Genomic DNA, 25,363 nt, shown 5'->3' with positions numbered 1-25,363 from the left:
GAGGTCTCTGAGACTGCCCTCAATTCTTTTCATTCTTTATTCTGCTCTGCAGTAGTTATTTCCACTATTTTATCTTTCAGGTCACTTATCCATTCTTCTGTCTCAGTTATTCTGCTATTGATCCCTTCTAGAGAATTTTTAATTCCATTTATTGTGTTGTTCATCATTGTTTGTTTGCTCTTTAGTTCTTCTGGGTACCTGTTAAACGTTTCTTGTATTTTCTCCATTCTATTTCCAAGATGTTGGGTCATCTTTACTATCATTATTCTGAATTCTTTTTCAGGTAGACTGCATATTTCCTCTTCATTTGTTAGGTCTGGTGGGGTTTTACCTTGCTCCTTCATCTCCTGTGTGTTTCTCTGTCTTCTCATTTTGCTTAACTTACTGTGTTTGGGGTCTCCTTTTTGCAGGCTGCAGGTTCATAGTTCCCATTATTTTTGGTGTCTGTCCTCAGTGGCTAAGGTTGGTTCAGTGGGTTGTGTAGGCTTCCTGGTGGAGGGGACTAATGTCTGTGTTCTGGTGGGTGGATGGATCTTGTCTTTCTGGTGGACAGGTCCACGTCTGGTGGTGTGTTTTGAGGTGTCTGTGGCCTTATTATGATTTTAGGCAGCCTGTGTGCTAATGGATGGGGTTGTGTTCCTGTCTTGCTAGTTGTTTGGCATATGGTGTCCACCACTGTAGCTTGCTGGTTATTGAGTGGAGCTGGGTCTTGGTGTTGAGATGGAGATCTCTGGGAGATTTTCCCTGTTTGATGTTCCATGGGCCTGGGAGGTCTCTTGTGGACCAGTGTCCTGAAGTTGGCTTTCCCACCTCAGAGGCAGAGCCCTGATGTCTGGCTGGAGCACCAAGAGCCTGTTATCCATGCAGCTCACAATAAAAGGGAGAATGAAAGAAAGAAAGAACGGAAAAAAGAAAGAAAGAAGATAAAATAAAATAAAATAACGTAACATAAAATAAAATAAAGTTAGTAAAATAAAAAATAATTATTAAGAAAAGAAAATTTTTTGGGCTTCCCTGGTGGCGCAGTGGTTGAGAGTCCACCTGCCGATGCAGGGGACATGGGTTCCTGCCCCGGTCCGGGAAGATCCCGCATGCCATAGAGCCGCTAGGCCCGTGAGCCATGGCCACTGAGTCTGCGCGTCCGGAGCCTGTGTTCCGGGGGAGAGGCCACAACAGTGAGGGGCCAACATACCACAAAAAAAAAAAAAAAAAGAAAAGAAAGAAAAATTTTAAGTAAAAAAAAAAAGGGACAGACAGAACCCTAGGACAAATGTTAAAAGCAAATCTATACAGACAAAATCACACATGGAAGCATACAAATATATATATATCATTGCTCCCAAAGTCCACCTCCTCAATTTGGGATAGTTTGTTGTCTGTTCAGGTATTCCACAGGTGCAGGGTACCTCAAGTTGATTGTGGAGATTTAATCCACTGCTTCTGAGGCTGCTAGGAGAGATTTCCCTTTCTCTTCGTTGTTCGCACAGCTCCTGGGGCTCAGCTTTGAATTTGGCCCCGCCTCTGCATGTAGGTAGCCTGAGGGCATCTGTTCTTCACTCAGACAGGACGGGGTTAAAGGAGCAGTTGATTCGGGGGCTCTGGCTCACTCAGCCCAGGGGGAGGGAGGGGAATGGATGCGGGGCGAGCCTGTGGCGGCAGAGGCCAGCATGACGTTGCACCAGCCTGAGGCGCGCCATGCGTTCTCCCGGGGATGTTGTCCCTGGATCACGGGACCCTGGCAGTGGCGGGCTGCACAGGCTTCCAGGATGGGAGATTTGGAGAGTGACCTGTGTTTGCACACAGGCTTCTTGGTGGCGGCAGCAGCAGCCTTAGCATCTCATGCCCGTCTCTGCGGTCCACGCCGTTAGCCGCGGCTTGCGCCCGTCTCTGGAGCTCCTTTAAGCAGAGCTCTTAATCCCCTCTCCTCGCGCACCAGGAAACGAAGAGGCAGCTCCAGACTTTTTCCCCGTGGCACACTTCTCCCGTTCAGGCTGTGTTCACGCAGCCAACCCCATCCTCTCCCTGGGATCTGACCTTCGAAACCTGAGCCTCAGTTCTCAGTCTCCCCACGTCTCGGTGGGTGAGCAGACAAGCCTCTCAGGCTGGTGTATGCTGGTTGGCACCGATGCTCCATGCGGGAATCTCTCCACTTTGCACTCTGCACCGCTGTTGCTGAGCTCTCCTCCGTGGCTCTGAAGCTTCCCTCCTCCGTCACCCGCAGTCTCGCCTCCCACTGGTGCAGGTCCCATCCCTATTCTTTTGTCTCTGTTTTTTCTTTTTTTCTTTTGCCCTACCCAGGTATGTGGGGTGTTTCTTGCATTTTGGGAGGTCTGAGGTCTTCTGCCAGCATTCAGTAGGTGCTCTGTAGGAGTTGTTCCACATGTAGATATATTTCTGATGTATTTGTCGGGAGGAAGGTGATCTCCACGTCTTACTGTTCTGCCATCTTGAAGCTCCTGTATTTTATATATTTTACACATAGTAGTTTGTACCTCTTAATCCCCTACCACTATATTGCCCTTCCTTCCTTCCCTCTCCCCACTGGTAACCATAGTTTGTTCTCTGTATCTCTGAGTGTGTTTCTGTTTTGTTATATTCCTATATATATTTGTTTAATTTTTAGAATACATGTATAGATGACAGTATTTGTCTTTCTCTGTCATATTTCACTAAACATAATACAAGTTAGGTCCATCCATGTTGTTGCAAATGGCAGAATTTTATTCCTTTTCATGGCCAAGTAATCATCCATTGTGTGTGTGTGTATATATATATATATATATATATATATATATATATATATATACCACATCTTCTTTATCCATTCACTTGTTGATGGACATTTAGGTTGCTTCCATATCTTGGCTGTTGTAGATAATGCTGCTATGAACACTGAGGTGACTATACCTTTTCAAATCATTGCTTTTGTTTTCTTTGGATTTATACCCATGAGTGGAATTGCTGGATCATATGGTAGTTTTATTTTTAGTTTCTTGAGGAAACTTCATACTATTTTCCATAGTGGCCACACCAGTTTACATCCCTACCAACAGTGTACTAAGGTTCCCTTTTCTCCATATCCTCACCAACATTTGTTATTTGTGTTCTTTTTGATGGTGCCCTTATCTGATAGTTGTGAGATGATATCTTATTGTGGTTTTGATTTGCGTTTCTCTAATGTTTAGAGATGTTGAGCATCTTTTCATGTGCCTGTTGGCCCTCTGTATATCTTTTTGGAAAAATTTCTATTCAGGACTTCTACCCATTTTTCAACTAGGTTTTTTTTAATATTGAGTTGTATGAGCTGTTTATATATTTCAGTATTAACCCCTTATTGGTCATATCATTTGCAAATATTTTCTCCCATTCAATAGGTTGTCTTTTCATCTTGTCGATGGTTTCCTTTCCAAAATCTTTTATATTTAATTAGGTCTCATTTGTTTATTTTTGCTTTTCTTTCCTTTGCTTTAGGAGGCAGCTCCAAAAAAATTTTGCTACAGTTTTATGTCAAAGAATGTTCTGTCTATGTTTTTCTTCTAAGAGTTTTGTTGGTTAGCTTTTTGTTGTTGTTGTTGTTGTGGTACGCGGGCCTCTCACTGTTGTGGCTTCTCCCATTGTGGAGCACAGCCTCCGGACGTGCAGGCTCAGTGGCCATGGCTCACGGGCCCAGCTGCTCCGCAGCATGTGGGATCCTCCCGGACTGGGACACAAACCCACGTCCCCTGCATCAGCAGGTGAGCTCTCAACCACTGTGCCACCAGGGAAGCCCTGTTGGTTAGCTTTTAATACTAATTTCTAAAATAGCTTGTGTTCATTTTAGGATAAAAATTGTTAACAATAAAAGTTAATAGTTATTTAGAGTTGAGTGTGAAAGACATTTTCTAAGGATTGAACACATTTTAACTCTTTTAATATTTATATAAGTTTATAAGGTAGCTATTATTTTTATCTTAATTTTATGGATAAGTAAACTAAGGTTCATGAAGGGTGTATATCAGCCCCAAATTATTGCAAATAATATAAAGCCAAAACATTATAAAAAATTATCATATGTATACTCTGGGTTATCTGGTTCAGCAAACACCTTCAAATTTTAATGTCCAGCCTGGCAATCAGGTTTGCATTAACTTGTATACCACACCCTTTTACTTGGGTTGGCTCACTTTGATGAAAAAGAACAGAGGAAGATTTAATATATGGTGCTTTAGTAAATATGCTTTTGTGCCAAATAAATGCCACATAACCTTAGAACATTCTGGAAAAGATTTCACAGTAGTTTGAAAAGGAGGTAGTAGTGAGATATTTGTGCCATTCCCTGGCAAACAGCAGTACAGGTATGTCAAATATAAGAGTCTGACTATAACAGTCATTACCATATTCATTCTGTAAGGCAGGGGTCCCCCACCTCCAGCCTGTTAGGAACTGGGCCACACAGCTGGAGGTGAGCGGCAAGCGAGCAAACAAAGCTTCATCTGCTGCTCCCCATTGTTCCCCATCACTAGCATTACCACCTGTACCATACCCCCTCCCATACCCCACCCCCACCCCGGTCTGTGGAAAACTTTTCCTCCATGAAACCGGTCCCTGGTGCCAAAAAGGTTGGGCACCGCTGCTGTAAGGAATGATTTAATTTCAGCACAACACCATCAACCATAATATAATATGAATTTAGAGTTTATGTGTTTTGGGGTTTGCTTCATTTAGTGTATAAAATTGTTTGGTTCTTGGGGTTATAAGTAAAAGATTTTTACCCTTCCTTTTATATTTGTATATACTGAAGTACTTGAAATTAAAAAGAGTTTAAAACAACAATGGGGTTTGATGGAACTGCTTGTGCTTTAAAATATCATTCAAGTTTGTGAAATGTTGATCTAAACTGCCCTATTGGATATTAATTTTTTTCTAATAAACATATATTTAACAACATTCCCTGATTATTTCATGTATATATAAAAACAATAAGTAGCCAGGTATAATGGAAAGATTTTTGAGAGAATGATTGTAGAGTAGGACAAATTGAATCCTATTACTCACTCCTGCACTTTCTAGCTGTGTGACCTCAGGAATATCACTTAAAGTTCATGGCTTTATCTCTTTATTTTTATTACGGGTCTAATAATACATCATAATGTTGTTTATGGTTTTGATTCAATTAGATAATTATGTGATGATATAACATGCCTTAAAATAGTGCCCCATCAAAGGTTCTTAATATTTTCCTCCACTAATATGTATATGGTAGGGTTGAGACAGGCTGGGACCCTTTGCTACAGTGCTGGCACCTGGACAAATGTCTCCTCGAGCAACAGAATACAAAGAAACGACAAGGGACTAGAAATAACTGCATGCATGTACAGCTGGGGCAAATTATGGACAGAAAGATACAGAAAGACCAAAACCCCAACTGCCACTTCTGAGGCGTCCTGAGCAAAAGCAGGGTACTACACATGATCCCTGCACATGGCACCACCAAGGGGGTAGGCAGACCACCCAAGCTACTCCTCCACCCTGACCCCTGATCCTGCCCCTTCCCTCACCTGATTTAAGGGACCAGCTCCCACCCTAGGGAGCTCCTCTAGGGAGCAAGCAAGGGAACCTGTTACTTGTTTTTGCTCCCAATAAAGCCTTGCCTGAATTTGTTGTCTGTACACTTATCAGTTTCTATTGATAAAGGAGTCCAAGAACCTTGCTCAGTAACAGTATCAAGCCCCCTGCAGAAGAATAGCAGTGGCCATGATGCTAAGATTTTAAAGACGCCACCAGAAAAACTGTACTCGGTGTCTTCAAGATGAAACATCATCTTAAATTATTGGTGCTGGAGTCCCCAGATATCCAATAATGCTTATTTAGAGATAAAGTGTGTACTGCTTCTGGAATGAAGTCAGTAGGGTTGCTTTATCACATTTCCATCTGTCACAAAACCATGAGAAATCCTCAAATAGTGAATGAGGTCTGTGAGGTGGGGGGGATGGTGTTATAGGGCAAAGGTCAGGGAGAGACTTTCTGGATGATTGGGAAAAGGTACTTCATCACTCCCTACCTGTACTATCCAACAATGAGCAAAGATCAGCTGGTGGATTGTGACCTGCAACAGGCAGAGAGAACAGCTTTAAACAGAAAAATATTTGAAACAAAACTGGTGAGAAACAAAGGAACAAAGTTCTAGAGGACTTGAATCTTCTATTGGTGAAAAATGGAAAAGCTCGCTCAGGTTCAAAGAAAAAAAAAAAGTGAAATGACTACTTCAGAAAATGACCATCCTTCAAGATTCTTCCAGCATGAATCCAGTTCAAGGGAGCCCTTGGAAAGTAGCCAGTTTTGTTCACTACCCAGATGAAATGCCCCTTGAGTGCAAGCCACATGAAGGTCTACACTAAGGAAAAATGAGGACCCACTTCCAGTTTTAGTCTTTTAAAACTAACAAGACCACTTGGACCAGATAAGAGGGTTTTTGTTTTCATATAAAAATTAGTAGGCATGTTTTACTGATTTTGAAAGTATTCAATGAGCAAATTTATAAATCAGATACCACGAACAGAGGGCCAGAGGGAAAATCTTCCAACAAGCAGGTAACTTCTTCAGTGTTACCTCCCTTAGAAGGGGTGGTTTGGGAATAGGGGGAGAAGAAGGATATGAAAGATGGCGTATTTAAACAACTGTAGACTAAGAAGTCCCTTGCATTTGACATCTCTTTTCCTACCATAATAGGGAAAATTCAGGCACATAATGAATTGTCAGTGTCAGGGGAGAATCTCTCTGAGGCTCAGCATCACCTCCTGAACATCAGCAGTCTGTGTGCAGGGCTGTAGAAGGAATGAATGTAGGATCCACTGTCAGGATAAGAGTTATGGAAGGAGCAGGTGGAATCTAGTAATTACCTAAAGCTGTGTGGTATCTCTTCCAACCCCTCTGCCCCTAAATTAAATCCCTTGGATTAATTAACTGGGGAATGGTGTGGGGAAAAATCAAGTCAATACAATGTTTCTGTGACATTCCCATTTTTACCAAATGTGTGTTAGCTAGTTTGTGTTACAGAAACTCATGTGGCAGCACAATAGGTTTTATCCAGTTTTCTTATTTTACAAATTAAAAGGAAAAATCTGTAGATTGTATTAATTTCATGGGACTTCACCTATGGCAGAGGGTGCAGTGAGAGAAGTAGCACATTTGTCCCTGAGTGAGTGGCAATTGCTAAGTGATGCCTTGGCTGCCCTCAGTGCTGCTGCTTCATGCATTATCTCCTCTTGCCTCCTTCCTCTCTGCTTTATCAGCCTTAGAAACAAGGCAGGAAACAGCACTAAAGAGGAATTCTGGATGATATGCCTTGGGGCCATATTAACTATGATTTTATTAAGTAATCAGTCCATTGTTTTAATGTAGTTGACAATATTATCCAGTAGTTTAAATTGTAATATTTAAGGTCGAAGATTAATAAACTATAACATTCAATGCTGTATCTATTTAAAAGTCCACAAATATTTTACAAAAAGAAAAAGGAAAATCATAGATAGTATCTTTATATACTTTAAAGTAATTAGGACATATTTAATAACACTGTAGAATCCAGACATGTTAAGAAAGCCTACTACCCACCCTGTTTTCTTTTTTTTTTTGAGCAAGTAAGAAAGGGAGAAGGATGGGCTGAGTTTCTAATTGTATCCATAAATGATATTACTTTTAAGAAAAGTGATAGAAAATAATTATGACAAATAGAGCATAATGAATATATGGTACATATGTTATTTGATATATAATTTTATAACTTTTCTCTACATTTTTGTAAATTTAAATTGTTCACAATTTTATTTTTTAAGAAATCTTCAGGTTAATATTCTGAATGATCTTTTTTTAAAAAAAGATCACTATTAATTATGTATTTTGTAATAAATTTATACCACCTTCACCCATTTCTCCCACCCCCCGACCTCTGACAACCACCATTCTATTCTCCACATCTATAAACTTTTATTATTATTTTTTAGATTCCACATATAAGAGAGGTCACGGTATTAGTCTACCTCCATCTAACTTAGTTCCCAAACATAATACCCTTGAGGCCCTCCCATATTTTTGCAAATATCAAGACATCATTCTTTTTATGGCTGAATCATATTCCACTGTATATATATATACCACAGTTTCTTTATTCATTCATTGATGGACACTTAGGTTGTTTTCATCTTTTTTTTCTTTGTGGTACGCGGGCCTCTCACTGTTGTGGCCTCTCCCATTGCGGAGCACAGGTTCCGGACACACAGGCTCAGTGGCCATGTCTCACGGGCCCAACCGCTCCGCAACATGTGGGATCTTCCCGGACTGGGGCACGAACCCGTGTCCCCTGCATTGGCAGGCGGACTCTCAACCACTGCGCCACCAGGGAAGCCCTCCATATCTTGACTGTTATGAATAATGCTGCAATGAATATAGAGCATATATATTTTCAAATTAGTGTTTTCATTTTCTTTGAACAAATACTCCAGAAGCAAAATTTTTGGATCATATAGTAGTTCAATTTTTAATTTTTTAAGGAACCTCCACACTGTTTTCCATGCTGGATGTACCAATTTACATTCCCACCAATAGAGCACAAGGGTTCTCTTTTCTCTATATCTTTGTTGACACTTGTTATTTCTTATCTTTTTGATAATAGCCTTTCTAACATGTATAAGGTGATATCTCGTTGTGGTTTTGATTTGTATTTCCCAGGTGATTAACAATGTTGAATATATTTTCATGTACCTGTTGGTCATCTATATGTCTTCTTTGGAAAAATGTCTATTCAGATCTTCTGCCCATTTTTAATTGGATTGTTTTGTAATGGGGAAGAACAAATATGACTCCATATTGGATCTGTTTCTTTACTTTGACCTTTGTATTCTACCACTTTTACAGCAAGTTAAGAATGTTGCTTATTAGCCTGAAATATACAGGATAGACCATTCTCAATGCTCTGACTTTTAAAGGTGCAACACTTTTCCATTCATATAGAGATAAAAATTTGCAGGTCAGAGAATAACATTTATCTTGTTTACAGGAACATCCTGACCTGACCTACATGGAGAGATGCAAAAACAAAGTATTTTAGCACCAAGAAATTTGCAATAACCAACAACATCCCCTCCCTTTTGGTATAAAAGAAGCCTGAATTCTAACTCAGGTAAGATGGTTCTTTGGAACACTAGTCCACCATCTTCTCAGTCTGCTGTCTTTTCAAATAAAGTCACTATTCCTTGTCCCAACAACTCGTCTCTTGATTTATTGGCTTGTCAAGAAGTATGAGCTTGGACTTGGTACCAGTTTGTTTTTTGTTATTGAAATGTATGTGTTCTTCACATATTTTGGATATTAGCCCATTATGAGATAAATGATTTGCAAATACTTTCTCCCATTAAGTAGCTTGTCTTTTCATTTTGTTGATGGCTTTCTTTGCTGTGCAGAATCTTTTTAGTACAATATAGTTCCACTTATTTATTTTTGCTTTTGTTGCTTTTGCTTTTGGTATCAGATTCAAAAAATCATTGTCAAGACCTTTGTCAAGGTACATACATACCATCTATGTTTTCTTCTATAAGTTTCATGTTGCAGGGCTTAAATTGAAGTCTTTAATCTATTTGGGGTTTTTTTGTGTGTGTTTGGTGTAATATAGTGGTTCAATTTTATTGTTTTGCCTGTGGCTGTCCAGTTTTCCCAACACCATTTATTAAAGAGACTGTCCTTTCTCCATTGCATATTCTTGCCTCTTTTGTCATAAATTAATTGACCATATATGAATAGGTTTATTATCTCTGGGCTGTCTATTCTGTTCCATTGATCTATGTGTTTGTTTTTGTGCCAACACCATACTGTTTTAATTACTATAGCTTTGTAATATGGTTTGAAATCAGAGAGTATGACGCCTTCAGCTTTGTTGCTCTTTCTCAAGATTGCTTTGGCTATTCAGTGTTTTTTGTGATTCCGTACAAATTTTAGTATTATTTGTTTTATTTCTTTGAAAATTACCATTGGAATTTTGACAGGGAGCATATTAAATCTGTACATTGCTTTGGGTAGTATGGATATTTTAACAATATTGATTATTTCAATCCATGGATACAGAATATTTTTCCATTTATTGATGTACTCTGCAATTTCTTTCATTAATGTCTTATACTTTTCAATATATAAGTTTTCACCTCTTTGTTTAAATTTATTCCTAGGTATTTTATTCTTTTTGATGGGATTATTTTTAAAAATTTCTCTTTTGGATAGTTCATTATTAGTATATAGAAACTCAATCTGATGTTAACTGTGGGCTTGTCATATATGACCTTATTATGTTGCAGTACATTTCCTCTATGCCCACTTTGTTGAAAGTTTTTATCATAAATGAATGTTGAATATTGTCAAATGCTACTTTTTCATCTATTGAGATGGTCATTTGATTTTCACTCTTCAATTTTTTAATGTGGTGTTTCACACTGACTAATTTGCAGATGATGAACCATCCTTGCATCCCTGGAATAAATCCCACTTAATCATGGCATATGATCCTTTGAATGTATTGTTGAACTTGGTTTGCTAGTAACTTGTTGAGGATTTTTTAAGTTATGTTCATCAGGGATATTGGCCTGCAATTTTCTTTTCTTATGCCATCTTTGGCTCATTTTGGTATAAGGATAATGCTGGTCTCATAAAATAAGTTTAGAAGAGGTCACTCCTTTTCTGTTTTTTGGAAGAGTTTGAGAAGGATTGGTATTAATTCTTCTTTAATGTTTGGTAGTATCATTCTCTCTATTTACTTTCTTGTTTTCTTTATTAGAATGCACTAACTTCTGCCCAATGAGTTACCATCTGATAATTTGCTTTCTCAATTTGTGGTTCATGGACACTAGTATCAGATTCACTGAGGGTTTTGGCAGATGGTTCAGGTTAGTTTACTCATTGTAGATTAGAAGATAGGGAAACTTTCTCAAGACTGCCTTCCTCTTGATTCCATGTAGGATTATCTTCTGCAAGTAGATGCATCTGTAATAGTTTGCAAGATGAAAGTGAATATCATGAAGCAGAGACTGCTTCTGCTGTCTCCCCTATTTCTGCTGCATTTAAGGTTATGGATGTGGTCAGATTTTCCTGTGATGACTGTAGGATAGATGCCTGTGCCTCTTCCATAGTTTTTGGTGCCAACAGGGAAGGTATGTGCTGTCCATTTGCTGATATGTGTTGTGTCAGAGATTGCTTTATTCCCTAACGACCTGATTACAGCAGGGGAAGCAGCCCTTTTGATAAGCCAGTTCCATGGTGTTGTACTGAGAGTTATTCCTGGAAGTCGAATCAGGAGCCAGGTGGGCAAACAACCCCCAAGTTTTGTAAGCATCTGGCCGCCTCCTTTAGAGCTCTTTCTTCTGAAACTCACTAGAGTTGTGTTGTTATCTGAAGCCTAATGGATACAGAATGTTTATTGTTACCCTAACAATCTTCATTTTAAACTATCTTCCTAAATGTTAAGTGCAGAGTGAAATTTGATAATCCCAGCTGGGTCAAAAATTATGGGGGGAGGTAAATCCCTGTAAGGGGGTCGCTACTATGAATTTGTAAGCCAGGCAATGAGCTTCAGTTTAAATCGACCCCTATAGAGTAGCCCCTTATTTCCTGCCTTACTCAGAACTTCTTTCTGGGAAGTTCTTTATAAATAGATCATCATGTTGTATGCTCTGTGTTCTCACTAATTTGGCCACAACACAGTCATTTATATAGATCAACCCTTAATAGGACCTGGCACAAAAGATTTGCCCAAGAGACACATTTTATTGAATAGTGAGGGTCTAAAACAATAGCATTCTCTTCCCTAGGGAATTAGAATGTGAGATAAGAAGCAGACAGTAGAGTGTATAGAAAGAAGGAGGACCCACGGAAAGAATGCTGTGTTATCTCTGAAGACTTAGATGATTTAAAAGATAAGTTAGCCAGTAACAGCAGTAGCTGCAGCAATGAAAACCAGAGACAGAACACAACTGAAAAAGTACAAAGCAGAAAAAAAAGATAAAAGGTAAAGAACATTAAGTATATGATGAGAAAGCTCATTAATATCTATTGCTATAGAGTTGCTGTATTGTGAACCATATTCTTGTTTCTGAAACTGAGCTGTGCAATATGGGAAGATATTTCTAGTTTCTTTGTTGTTGTTGTTTTTTAATAGTAATGGATGCCATCATAGTTCATACATGTCCCCTCGAGACTCATTCCTTTAGCCGTTGGACTTATCAACTACTAACATCATTTATTTGAGTACCTCTCCAAAACTTTCATTGAAAATCATGTCCCCCTTTCTGGAAAAAAAAAAACAACAACATTTCTAATAACTGCTTCCTGCAAGGCTATGGAGCCCAGCCTTTCTTGCCTTTATGTTGTACAACTTTGTAGAGTCATCCCAGCTCCTTTGGGATTGGCTGAGGCCCTTCTTTGAACATCACTGAACTTCAACTGCTTCTTTTGCTCAGTCTTATTTTCTTCACTCTTCCAGTTGTTGATCCAAAGAATACATCCCAATGAACATCTGCATGCAAACTTCGAGTCTATTTCTCAGAGAGCTAAGGCATTGATTTCTTCCCACATGGCATCAAAATAAGTTCCAACTAACTGAAATAATCTGTCAGCATATATGACTTTCAACTAACTGAAATAATCTGTCAGCATATATGACTTTTCAAACCAAAAGAATACAAATACTAAGTTTTAAGAAAAATTAAATATAAGGTTCAACTAAGTAAGTATTTTAAGTACTTGAATTGCTGCAGCCTGACTGATTTCCTCACAGTCAGTGTACTAGGATTATTCACTGGAGGATTTTCAATTTATAAAATGGTTTCCCTAAAGAAATATTTCTTTCTCTTACAAATATGTTTTTGTTATATCTAAGTTTCCCTAATTAACTTAGCCATAAAATTGACTAAAATTAAGCAATTCAGTCACAAGTTCTTATTTCATAATAAATTTCAGATTATCAAAGAGACCAAAACTTTTGAAATTAAATACTTCTATGTTTACAAAATATAACTAGGAATATGTTCATAAAAACTTTATTAAATTTGACCTTCTCAACTCAAGAGGAGGAGCTTCAAGATGGTGGAAGAGTTAGACGAGGAGATCACCTGCCTTCCCACAGATACATCAGAAATACATCTACATGTGGAACAACTCCTACAAAATAAAACCCTACTGAACGCTGGCAGAACACCTCAGACCTCCCAAAAGGCAACAAACTCCCCACGTACCTGGGTAGGGCAAAAAAAAAAAAAAGAAAAAATAGAGACAAAAGAATAGAGATGGGACCTGCACCAGTGGGAGAGAGCTGAGAAGGAGGAAAGGACTCCACACACTAGGAAGCCCCTACGTGGGCGGAGACTGTGGGTGGCGGAGGGGGGAAGCTTTGGAGCCATGGAGGAGAGCAGAGCAACAGGGGTGCAGAGGGCAAAGCAGAGAGATTTCTGCACAGAGGATTGGTGCCAACCAGCACTCACCAGCCCGAGAGGCTTGTCTGCTCACCCACTGGGGCAGGTGGCGGCTGGGAGCTGAGGCTCCGGCTTCGAAGGTCGGATCGCAAGGAGAGGATGGTGTTGGCTGCGTGAACACAGCCTGAAGGGGGCAAATGCGCCACAGCTAGCTGGAAGGGAGTCCGGGAGAAGGTCTGGAGCTGCCGAAGGGGCAAGAGACTTTTTCTTGCCTCTGTTTCCTGGTGCGCGAGGAGGGGGATTAAGGGGCTACTTAAAGGAGCTCTAGATACTGGAGCGAGCTGTGACTATCAGCGCGGATCCCAGAGATGGACATGGGACGCTAAGGCTGCTGCTGCTGCCACCAAGAAGCCTGTGTGCAAGCACAGGTCACTATCCACACCTGCCCTCCTGGGAGCCTGTGCAGCCCGTCACCGCCAGGGTCCCGTGATCCAGGGACAACTTCCCCAGGAGAACACACGGCGTGCCTCAGGCTGGTGAAATGTCATGCTGGCCTCTGCTGCCACAGGCTCGCCCCACATCCACACCCCTCCCTCCCCCCCGGCCTGAGTGGGCCAGAGCCCCTGAATTAGCTGCTCCTTTAACCCCATCCTGAGCGAAGAACAGACGACCTCAGGCGACCTACAGGCAGAGGTGGGTCCAAATCCAAAGCTGAACCCCGGGAGCTGTGCAAACAAAGAAGAGAAAGGGAAATTTCTCCCAGCAGCCTCAGAAGCAGTGGATTAAATCTGCACAATCAACTTGATGTACCTGCATCTGTGGAATACCTGAATAGACAATGAACCATTCCAAGTTGAAAAGGTGGACTTTGGGAACAACGATATATATATATTTTTCTATTTTTGTGAGTGTGCATGTGTATGCTTCTGTGTGTGATTTTGTCTGTATAGCTGTGCTTTTACCATTTGTCCAAGGGTTCTCTCACCCGTTTTTTGTTTTGTTTTGTTTTTACTTAAAAAAAATGTTTTTCTTAATATTTTTTAAATTTTTTATTCTAATAACTTTATTTTATTTCATGTTGTTCTTTCTTTCTTTTCTCCCTTTTATTTTGAGCCGTGTGGAGAACAGACTCTTGGTGCTCCAGCCAGGCATTAGGGCTGTGCCTCTGAGGTGGGAAAACCAACTTCAGGACACTGGTCCACAAGAGACCTCATAGCTTCACGTAATATCAAACAGTGAAAATCTCCCAGATATCTCCATCTCAACACCCAGCTCCACTCAATGACCAGCAAGCTACAGTGCTGGACACCCTATGCCAAACAACTAGCAAGACGGGAACACAGCCCCATCCATTAGCACACAGGCTGCCTAAAATCATAATAAGGCCACAGACACCCCAAAACACACCACCAGACATGGACCAGCCCATCAGAAAAACAAGATCCAGCCTCAACCACCAGAACACAGGCACTAGTCCCTTCCACCAGGAAGCCTACACAACCCCTGAACCAACCTTAGCCACTGGAGACAGACACCAAAAACAACAGAAACGACAAACCTGCAGCCTACGAAAAGGAGACCCCAAACACAGTAAGTTAAGCAAAATGAGAAGACAGAGAAATGCACAGCAGATGAAGGAAAAAGGCAAAAACCCATCAAGCCTAAAAAATGAAGAGGAAATAGGCCGTCTACCTGAAAAAGCATTCAGAATAATGTTAGCAAAGATGATCTAAAATCTTGGAAATAGAGTGGAGAAAAGACAAGAAACGTTTAACAAGGACCTAGAAGAACTAAAGAGCAAACAATCAGTGACGAGCAACACAGTAAATGAAATTAAAAATTCTCTAGAAGGGATCAGTAGCAGAATAACTGAGGCAGAAGAATGGATAAGTGACCTGGAAGATAAAATAGTGGAAATAACTAGTGCAGAGCAGAATAAAGAAAAAAGAATGAAAAGAATTGAGGACAGTTTCAGAGACCTCTGGGAAAACATTGAATGCACCAACATTCTAATTATACGGGTCCCAGAGGAAGGAGAGAAAAAGAAAGGGACTGATAAAATATTTGAAGAGATTACAGTAGAAAACTTCCCGAATATGGGAAAGGAAATAGTCAAGTCCAGCAGCACAAAGAGTCCAATACAGGAAAAATCCAAGGAAAAACATGCCAAGACACATATTAATCAAAATATCAAAAATTAAATACAAAGAACAAATATTAAAATCAGCAAGGGAAAAACAACAAATAGCATACAATGGAATCCCCATAAGGTTAACAGCTGATCTTTCAACAGAAACTCTGCAAGCCAGAAGGGAGTGGCATGACATATTTAAAGTTATGAAGGAGAAAAAACTACAAACAAGATGACTCTACCCAGCAACGATTTCATTCAGATTTAACGGAGAAATTAAAAGCTTTACAGACAAGCAAAAGTTAAGAGAATTCAGTACCAGCAAACCAGCTTTACAACAAATGCTAAAGGAACTTTTCTAGGCAGGAAACACAAGAGAAGGAAAAGACCTACAGTAACAAACCCAAAACAATTAAGAAAATGGTAATAGGAATATACAAATTGATAATTACCTTAAATGTAAATGGATTAAATGCTCCAACCAAAAGACATAGACTGGCTGAATGGATACAAAAACAAGACCCATATATATGCTGTCTACAAGAGACCCACTTCAGACCTAGGGCCACATACAGACTGAAAGTTAGGGGATGGAAAAAGATATTCCATGCAAATGGAAATCAAAAGAAAGCTGGAGTAGCAATTCTCATATCAGACAAAATAGACTTTAAAACAAAGACTATTACAAGAGACAAAGAAGGGCACTACATAATGATCAAGGGATCAATCCAAGAAGAAGATAAATTGTAAATATTTATGCACCTAACATGGGAGCACCTCAATACATAAGGCAAATACTAACAGCTATAAAATGGGAAATCGACAGTAACACAATCACAGTAGGGGACTTTAACACCCCACTTTCACCAATGGAGAGATCATCCAAAATGAAAATAAATAAGGAAACACAAGCTTTAAAGCATACATTAAAAAGAAGGGCTTAATTGATATTTATAGGACATTCCATCCAAAAACAACAGAATACACATTCTTCTCAATTGCTCTTAGAACATCCTTCAGTATAGACAATATCTTGGGTCACAAATCAAGCCTTGGTAAATTTAAGAAAAAATAAAATCGTATCTAGTATCTTTTCCAACAACAACGCTATGAGACTAGATATCAATTACAGGAAAAAATCTGTAAGAAATACAAACACATGGAGGGTAAACAACACACTACTTAATAACAAAGAGATCACTGAAGATATCTAAGAGGAAATCAAAAAATACCTAGAAACAAATGTCACTGAAAACACAATGATGCAAAACGAATGGGGTGCAGCAAAAGCAGTTCTAAGAGGGAAGTTTACAGCAATACAATCCTACCTTAAGAAACAAGAAACATCTCAAATACAACCTAACCTTACACCAAAAGCAATTAGGGAAAGAAGAACAACAACAACAACAAAAAAAAACAAAGTTAACAGGGGAAAGAAATCATAAGGGTCAGATCAGAAATAATTGAAAAAGAAATGACGGAAATGATAGAAAAGATCAATAAAACTAAAAGCTGGTTATTTGAGAAGATAAACAAAATTGATAAACCATTAGTCAGATGTATCAAGAAAAACAGGGAGAAGACTCAAATCAATAGAATTAGAAATGAAAGAGGAGAAGTAACAACTAACACTGCAGAAATACAAAGGATCATGAGAGATTACTACAAGCAACTATATGCCAATAAAATGGACAACTTGGAAGAATTGGACAAATTCTTAGAAATGCACAACCTTCCGAGAGTGAACCAGGAAGAAATAGAAAATATGACCAATCAGAAGCACTGAAATTGAAACTGTGATTAAATATCTTCCAACAAACAAAAGCTCAGGACCTAATGGCTTCACAAGCGAATTCTATCAAACATTTAGAGAAGAGCTCACACCTATCCTTCTCAAACTGTTCCAAAATATAGCAGAGGGTGGAACACTCCCAAACTCATTCTACGAAGCCACCATCACTCTGATACTAAAACCAGACAAAGATGTCACAAAGAAAGAAAACTACAGACCAATATCACTGATGAACATAGATGCAAAAGTCCACAAGAAAATACTAGCAAGCAGAATCCAAAAGCACATTAAAATGATCATACACTATGACCAATGGGGTTTATCCCAGGAATGCAAGGATTCTTCAATATACGCCAGTCCATCAACATGATACACTATATTAAAACATTGACGTAGAAAAAACATATGATCATCTGTAGAGATGTAGAGAAAGCTTTTGACAACATTCAACAATGATTTATGATAAAAAAACCTCAAGAAAGTAGGCATAGAGGGAACTCTCCTCAACATAACAAAGGCCATATATGACAACTCCACAGCCAACATCATCCTCAATGGTGAAAAACTGAAAGCATTTCCACTAAGATCAGGAACCAGACAAGGTTGCCCACTCTCAGCACTATTATTCCACATAGTTTTGGAAGATTTAGCCACAGCAATCAGAGAAGAAAAAGAAACAAAGGGAATCCAAATTGGAAAAGAAGAAGTAAAGCTGTCACTGTTTGCAGATGACATGATACTATACATACAGAATCCTAAAGATGCTACCAAAAATCTGCTAGAGCTAATCAATGAATTTGGTAAAGTAGCAGGATACAAAATTAATGCACAGAAATCTCTTGCATTCCTATACACTAATGATGAAACATCTTAAAGTGAAATTAAGAAAACACTCCCATTTACCACTGCAACAAAATGAATAAAATATCTAGGAATAAACCTACCTAAGGAGACAAAAGACCTGTATACAGAAAATTATAAGACACTGATGAAAGAAACTAAAGATGATACATAGAGATGGAGAGATATACCATGTTCTTGGATTGGAAGAATCAACATTGTGAAAATGCCTCTACTACCCAAAGCAATCTACAGATTCAATGCAATCCCTATCAAACTACCACTGGTATTTTTCACAGAACTAGAACAAAAATATTCACAATTTGTATGGAAACACAAAAGACCCCGAATAGCCAAAGCAATCTTGAGAAAGAAAAACAGAGCTGGAGGAATCAGGATCCCTGGCTTCAGACTATGCTACAAAACTATAGTAATCAAAACAGTATGGTACTGACACAAAAACAGAGATATAGATCAATAGAACAGGACAGAAAGCCCAGAGATAAACCCACGCACATATGGACACCTTATCTTTGATAAAGGAGGCAAGAATATACAGTGGGGAAAGACAGCCTCTTCAATAAGTGGTGTTGGGAAAACTGGACAGCAGCATGTAAAAGAATGAAATTAGAACACTCCTGAACACCATACACAAAAATAAACTCAAAACGTATTAAAGACCTAAATGTCAGGCCAGACACCACCAAACTCTTAGAGAAAAACGTAGACAGAACACTCTATGACATAAATCACAGAAAGATCCTTTTGGACCCACCTCTGGGAGAAATGGAACTAAAAACAAAAATAAACAAATGGGACCTAATGAAATTTAAAAGCTTTGCACAGCAAAGGAAACCATAAACAAGATGAAAAGACAACCCTCAGAATGAGAGTATATATTTGCAAATGAAGCAACTGACAAAGGATTCATCTTTAAAACATACAAGTCACTCATGCAGCTCAGTATCAAAAAAAAAACAAAACCCAATCCAAAAATGGGCAGAAGACCTAAATAGACATTTCTCCAAAGAAGATATACAGATTGCCAACAAACACATGAAAGAATGCTCAACATCATAAATCATTAGAGAAATGCAAATCAAAACTGCATTGAGGTATCATCTCACACCATTCAGAATGGCCATCATCAAAAAATCTACAAGCAATAAACGCTGGAGAGGTTGTGGAGAAAAGGGAACCCTCTTGCACTGTTGGTGGGAACGTAAGTTGATACAGCCACTATGGAGAACAGAAGTTCCTTAAAAAACTAAAAATAGAAATACCATAGGATCCAGCAATCTCACTACTGGGCATATACCCTGAGAAAACCATAATTCAAAAAGAGTCATGTACCACAATGTTCATTGCAGCTCTATTTACAATAGCCAAGACATGGAAGCAACCTAAGTGTCCATTAACAGATGAATGGATAAAGAAAATATGGCACATATATACAATTGAATATTACTCATCCATAAAAAGGAATGAAACTGAGTTATTTGTAATGAGGTGGATGGACCTAGAGACTGTCATACAGAGTGAAGTAAGTCAGAAAGAGAAAAACAAATATCATATGCTAACACATATATATGGAATCTAAAAAAAGAAAAAAAGGAAAAAGAAAAAATAATGGTCAGAAGAACCTAGGGGCAAGAAAGGAATACAGATGCAGACCTACTAGAAAATGGACTTGAGGATACGGGGAGGGGGAAGGGTAAGCTGGGACAAAGTGAGAGAGTTGCATGGACACATATACACTACCAAATGTAAAATAGATACTAGTGGGAAGCAGCCACATAACACAGGGAGATCAGCTCGGTGCTTTGTGCCCACTTAGAGAGGTGGGATAGGGAGGGTGGGAGAGAAGGGGAGGCAAGAGGGAAGAGATATGGGGACATATGTATATGTATAACTGATTCACTTTGTTATAAAGTAGAAACTAACACAACATTGTAAAGTAGTTATACTCCGTAAAGATGTTAAAAACAATAAAATAAAATAAAGATGTCTTAACTCAAAAAAAAAAATTTTGACCTTCTCTACATATGAGTTGTTATCACTTTACAGTCTATTAACAAGCAGTTGTGTGACTTTTTCTGAGCACAAAAAGACAGGCAAGCATGAAATCAGTATTCAACATAAGAACTGAACAACAGTGAACACACTTTGAAAGATATTTCCTAATATTCATCTAAATTTGTTCAAAAGCCAAGAAAATAATGTATCTAGTGCACACTCATCTACAAATATGACTACTCATAGGGCAAATAATGAATTGAAACAGCTAAAAAAAATCAGTCAGATTTGAATTAAGGATCCTGTAAAGTCAAATGTGAATTTAGACTGTAAATTGTGGCAATGGGTCTGGAATATTCTGAGTCCAGACTGCACACCTTTTGGTACATACTTTGTTAGGAAATGCTGTGTCTTTAGGAACCTGCTGTAATTAGAAATTCAAGTATAATGTGCACTGATGTCTACACAAGTTTTAACTTCAGAGACTAGGGTTAGAAGTATTCAAATCTCTTCTAGTACCTCTACCTGATTAACTTTCAAATATGTGCATTGACTTTCCAATATATCTAAATCTAATAAAGCTGTTTACTTAATAGTAAACATTAACTAGTTTCTGCACATGGTTGCATTAAAATATCAATATTTCAATAGCCAAAAACAATGAAAACAATTTGAGTATTTACACTGTGCCCAATAGTGTGATAAAAATGTACCTAAAAATCCTCCTTCCTCATATTTCCACTTCTCAATCTTGCTGTTAATCTGCAGCTGCCTTTTCTCTTCCCTCATTCTAAACCACCAAAATCCCTCCCCATACTTCTGCTCTCATTTGTTCTCTTTTTCCGTGTTGTACACTCCTCTCCCACTTCCCACTCTATCTCCTTCTTCCACTTTCTTTTTATACTTCCTCCTCTTCCTCGTTTCTTCATCATTTTTATCCTTTGTTTACTTTTCACCTTTACCAGTTACCTGAATACTGTAAGCAAGCAAATGGAGGAGACAGGAAATAAAACTTCTTTCTCCATAGAAGAGGAAGTAAGTGAGTAGAGATTTCAACTATTTCCTATTTAGTATCACTTATTTTATCTCAATCACATACAACCTCAAATGAATTAAAAACCTATCTGCCCTCAAATTCAGAGACACTTAGTAAACAAAAGTATCTTAAACATTCCTCAACTCTGTCCTCAACTGTAAAATGGGGATAAGATTACCTATATTACACAATTCACAAGGGCATATGCCAAAATGAGATAGTAAGTGTCAATAAGCCATGAAGGCTATAAACTTAAAATATGACTTATTTGATGAACTTCTCATCAAAAATTATAGTAGATATAATCTACCACTTTGTTGTGGTTTATTTTTCCTGGTTATAAAAACAACAACAGCAAAAACTACAGTATATCTATAGTAAATGATCTCCCTTCTTCAATTCTGAGTCCAAGCAACTTAGGTAGATTTGAGTCTGCTCTAACGCAAAGGGTGACCTCAATACTTAAGTTAATCACAGTAGCAATTCCACTTAGCCAAATTTCAGGCATGGACAAATTAATAAATTTAGGCCTAAAAGTCAAACCAAAAACTATTCTGTTGTTTAAGTATCACTAACTTTTAACAATGGCTTTTAAAAATAAGTTATTTCTTACCCAAACAAATAGGTGAAAGATGAAGATGGTATTATATTTCACATAGACATTCAGGAAAATAGGCTAAGGCAAGCTATTTCATCATGAAATGTGCTTTTCAGTGTCATTCTGAGGCAACACCCACTGGTAAAAAGAGAGTACAGAGGATTATATGGGAGATTTCAAAGGGCCAGACCTAGAAATGGCCTATATGAGCTGTCTCGCAAATCCACTGGCTAGAATTCAGTCACATGCTTTTACATTGAAACTGTTGATCTGAAAAAAAAAAAAAAAAAAAGAAAGAAAAATTATCTATATCTACATTACACAATGGAAGGAGATAATTTTTTTTGGTGAAAAAATTAGCTATTTTACCCACACTGTTGGTGAAGAAAAAATTTCTATTTTTCTATCAATGGGATCTAGCTGCATGGAGTACTAAACTACATGAAGGAATTATGGTTTGTGTGTATCTTAAAAAAGAGAGGAAAACAAGAGAAAGACTTGTTAGAGAGATTTTTTTTTAAAATTGAATCCTGATTGCATCATCGAGGCTCTGAATCGAACTGTGAGAAGCTAAAATAATCCTGGATTTGAAAAACTTTCCTTTTTTGTGTTTTAGTTTTAGTTTTTGCTCAAGGAAGTTTGATCTGGGATTTCTATCAAGAGTTAGTGAGAGTCATGACTATTATAAACTAATGGTTAAGACCACTGACCTCAAAAATGCTCATCTTGGCTTTGACATTTACTAGCTGCATGAACACAGGACAGCTTGTTAATCTCTTTTTTTTTTTTTTTTTTTTGCGATATGTGGGCCTCTCACTGTTGTGGCCTCTACCATTGCAGAGCACAGGCTCCGGACGCGCAGGCTCAGTGGCCATGGCTCACTGGCCCAGCCGCTCCACGGCATATGGGATCTTCCCGAACCGGGGCATGAACCTGTGTCCCCTGCATCGGCAGGTGGACTCTCAACCACTGTGCCACCAGGGAAGCCCCTTGTTAATCTCTTTGAGTCTCTCTTCCTCATCTTGAAAATGTGGATGCAAAAGCGTCTACCTCAGAGCTTACTGTGAGGCTTAAAGGAGGTTATGTGCGTCAAATTCTTAGGAGGGAGCTTAACATATAGTTCATGAGTAAATGTACAATAAATGTTAGCTACTACTATTATTATTATTATTTGTATTCATTCTAAAATACATGACTTAGATTTTCCTATTTCTTCTGTAGTGTCATTAAGGGGATATAAAATAAATTAAGGTTAAGAATTTATAAGGCAAAGAATTGTGCCTTTTTATTTTTGCCAACACCATGTGCCCTCCAACTATGTACATTTTCACCTTTTCTTGCTTCATGTCAGTTATATCTGCCAGCTCTGTGCTTATCCCTGATCCTTACTACCTTCACTGGTCCATCCTGACCAAGGAGCTTAGCCCCATGTTCCTGTAGCCCTAAAGCATCTTTCTGTGGATGCTTAACAAAACTGCACTGTTGTTTTCACTGGACCTCAATCATTTTTATTTATAAAGTAAGTTGTTATGTTAGATGATAGAAAACGTTTTTTAGAGCTAGTTCAGTTCATAATTTCATGATTTTAACAAACATTTATTAATCAACTATTAGAAATCATCCCCAGAGCTGGGATTTATGACATAAATAACAAAAGAAGACAGAATTTGTTTCCACGAGAGACTCACATTCAAAGAAAAGAAGCCAAAGGGGGAAAAAAGCATTATAAATCATTTTAGAGGTAATCATAGAGTCCAAGGCCTTGTGAGAAAGCCAAGAAGGGTTGTGACCTTTGTTGAGTGAGTTGAATAGGAAGGATCATCAAGAAATTCTTCCTAAGAAATTAGTACCTGACCTGATTCATAATTAAGATTAAAAGGCGGCAACAAGACAAAGGTAGGACAGAGAAGGTGGTAGTCTAGCCTTGTTGGATGGTATAAGTAAAAAAAAAATTATATATTCTGAGCAAAAAATCTCAAGACATTCAAATATAGAGAACAAAATAAGAAGTAGCACAGCTAAAAAATGTTCAGATGACTGAGAATGGGAACCTTCAAGGGTAAAAAAAGGAAGAAAATCTGATAAAGAGAAAGGAGTAACTGGAGGCTAACCTGGTAATAGACCTCAAAATGCGGCTATTTAAATATATCTTCCTTATACTATACCATGACATGTAACTATTTAAATTCATGTTTCCTGAGAAATCTTAGCTTCTGGCCAAGATAGAATAATAGGGACTAGATTTATCCTTCAGCCCCAAAATAACTAACATGCTAAATATGTGAAACAAAATTTTCAAGACTTTAGACATCTGGCAATAGAAGATAGTGATCTCTGAGAGAAAGAAAATAAACAAAAGAAACGTTCAGATTGCTAAGCCTTACTACATGGAGAGAGATTTCAGTCTGAGTCACAAGCAGGGGGACAGGCACAGACTGCAGGACTTCCTGATTGAAGAGATAAACCTCAGAGTCTGGGGAGAACAAAGGGACCTGAGTTCATAGAACAGAGTACCAACAAAGAAAGAATTGCACAGAGAGAGAAATTAGGATACCTATAGAGTATTTCTTTTGAGTTTTCAGCACTGATCAACACTATGTAAGGCTGGCAAAGAAACACCCACAAGAATAAGAGGGAACTAAACCTGAGGCTCACCAGTCTGTGGAATAGTGCCTATTCCTACAAGCCAGACTCTAAAACCTACAATTCATGCACTGTTGGATAAAGTACTCAAAGTGTCTTGCTTCAGTAGTGGGAAATAATTAACCACAAAACAAAAGAGTTCTCCAGCCCCACCTAGCAAAATTCAAATCAAGAATGGAAAGAATGAAGCTGTTTCTGAGTAACTCAATAGCATGTGTAGACAAGAGTTAACATAGCAATCGACCTGCATGCAAGGTTGGCATCGACTGGCATCTGGGAACTTAGGTCTGCGGAGAGTTCCTATCATAAACTGATAAAAGTGACTCACTGTGCCTAAACTGGTTAAACAAAAACATGGCTTAGGCTGCACATATTCTTTCCCTCTAGGACTATGGGATTTGGGTACTTGACAGACTGGGGGTACTTCCCTGGTTGGGAACATGTTGTCACAACTCATTGCTGGGGGCTTTATGAATGTCCTTTGTGATTCCACTCTGGGAGGACCCTTGAAAGCTTGGCCCTGGTTTCCTTCAAACTTTGCCCCATATGCATTTCTCCTTTGCTGGTTTTGCTTTTTATCCTTTCCTCATGATAAATTATAGGCATGCGTATGACTATATGTTGAGCCCTCTGTGTTTTCCTAGAGGATCATTGAAACTCTGCCTGTTCTAAGGACTCTGACACATTGTCCAAGAACAAAACTCGATCCAGAATCTAATAAAGTAAAATTCACAAAGACTGGCATATAATAATAAATTACCTGGCATGCAAAGAAGCAGAAATGCTTGAAATATAAGGAGGAGAAAAATCAATCAATTAAAAATTGCACAGAGCTGGTAGATCTTAGAATCAGAGGACAAAGGATTAAGACAGTGTAATT

Source organism: Monodon monoceros, unplaced genomic scaffold, assembly GCF_005190385.1.
Source record: "Monodon monoceros isolate NGI ecotype Baffin Bay Population unplaced genomic scaffold, NGI_Narwhal_1 Super_Scaffold_8, whole genome shotgun sequence".
Classification (NCBI taxonomy): Eukaryota; Metazoa; Chordata; class Mammalia; order Artiodactyla; family Monodontidae; genus Monodon; species Monodon monoceros.
Note: the sequence above shows the minus strand (reverse complement) of the source record.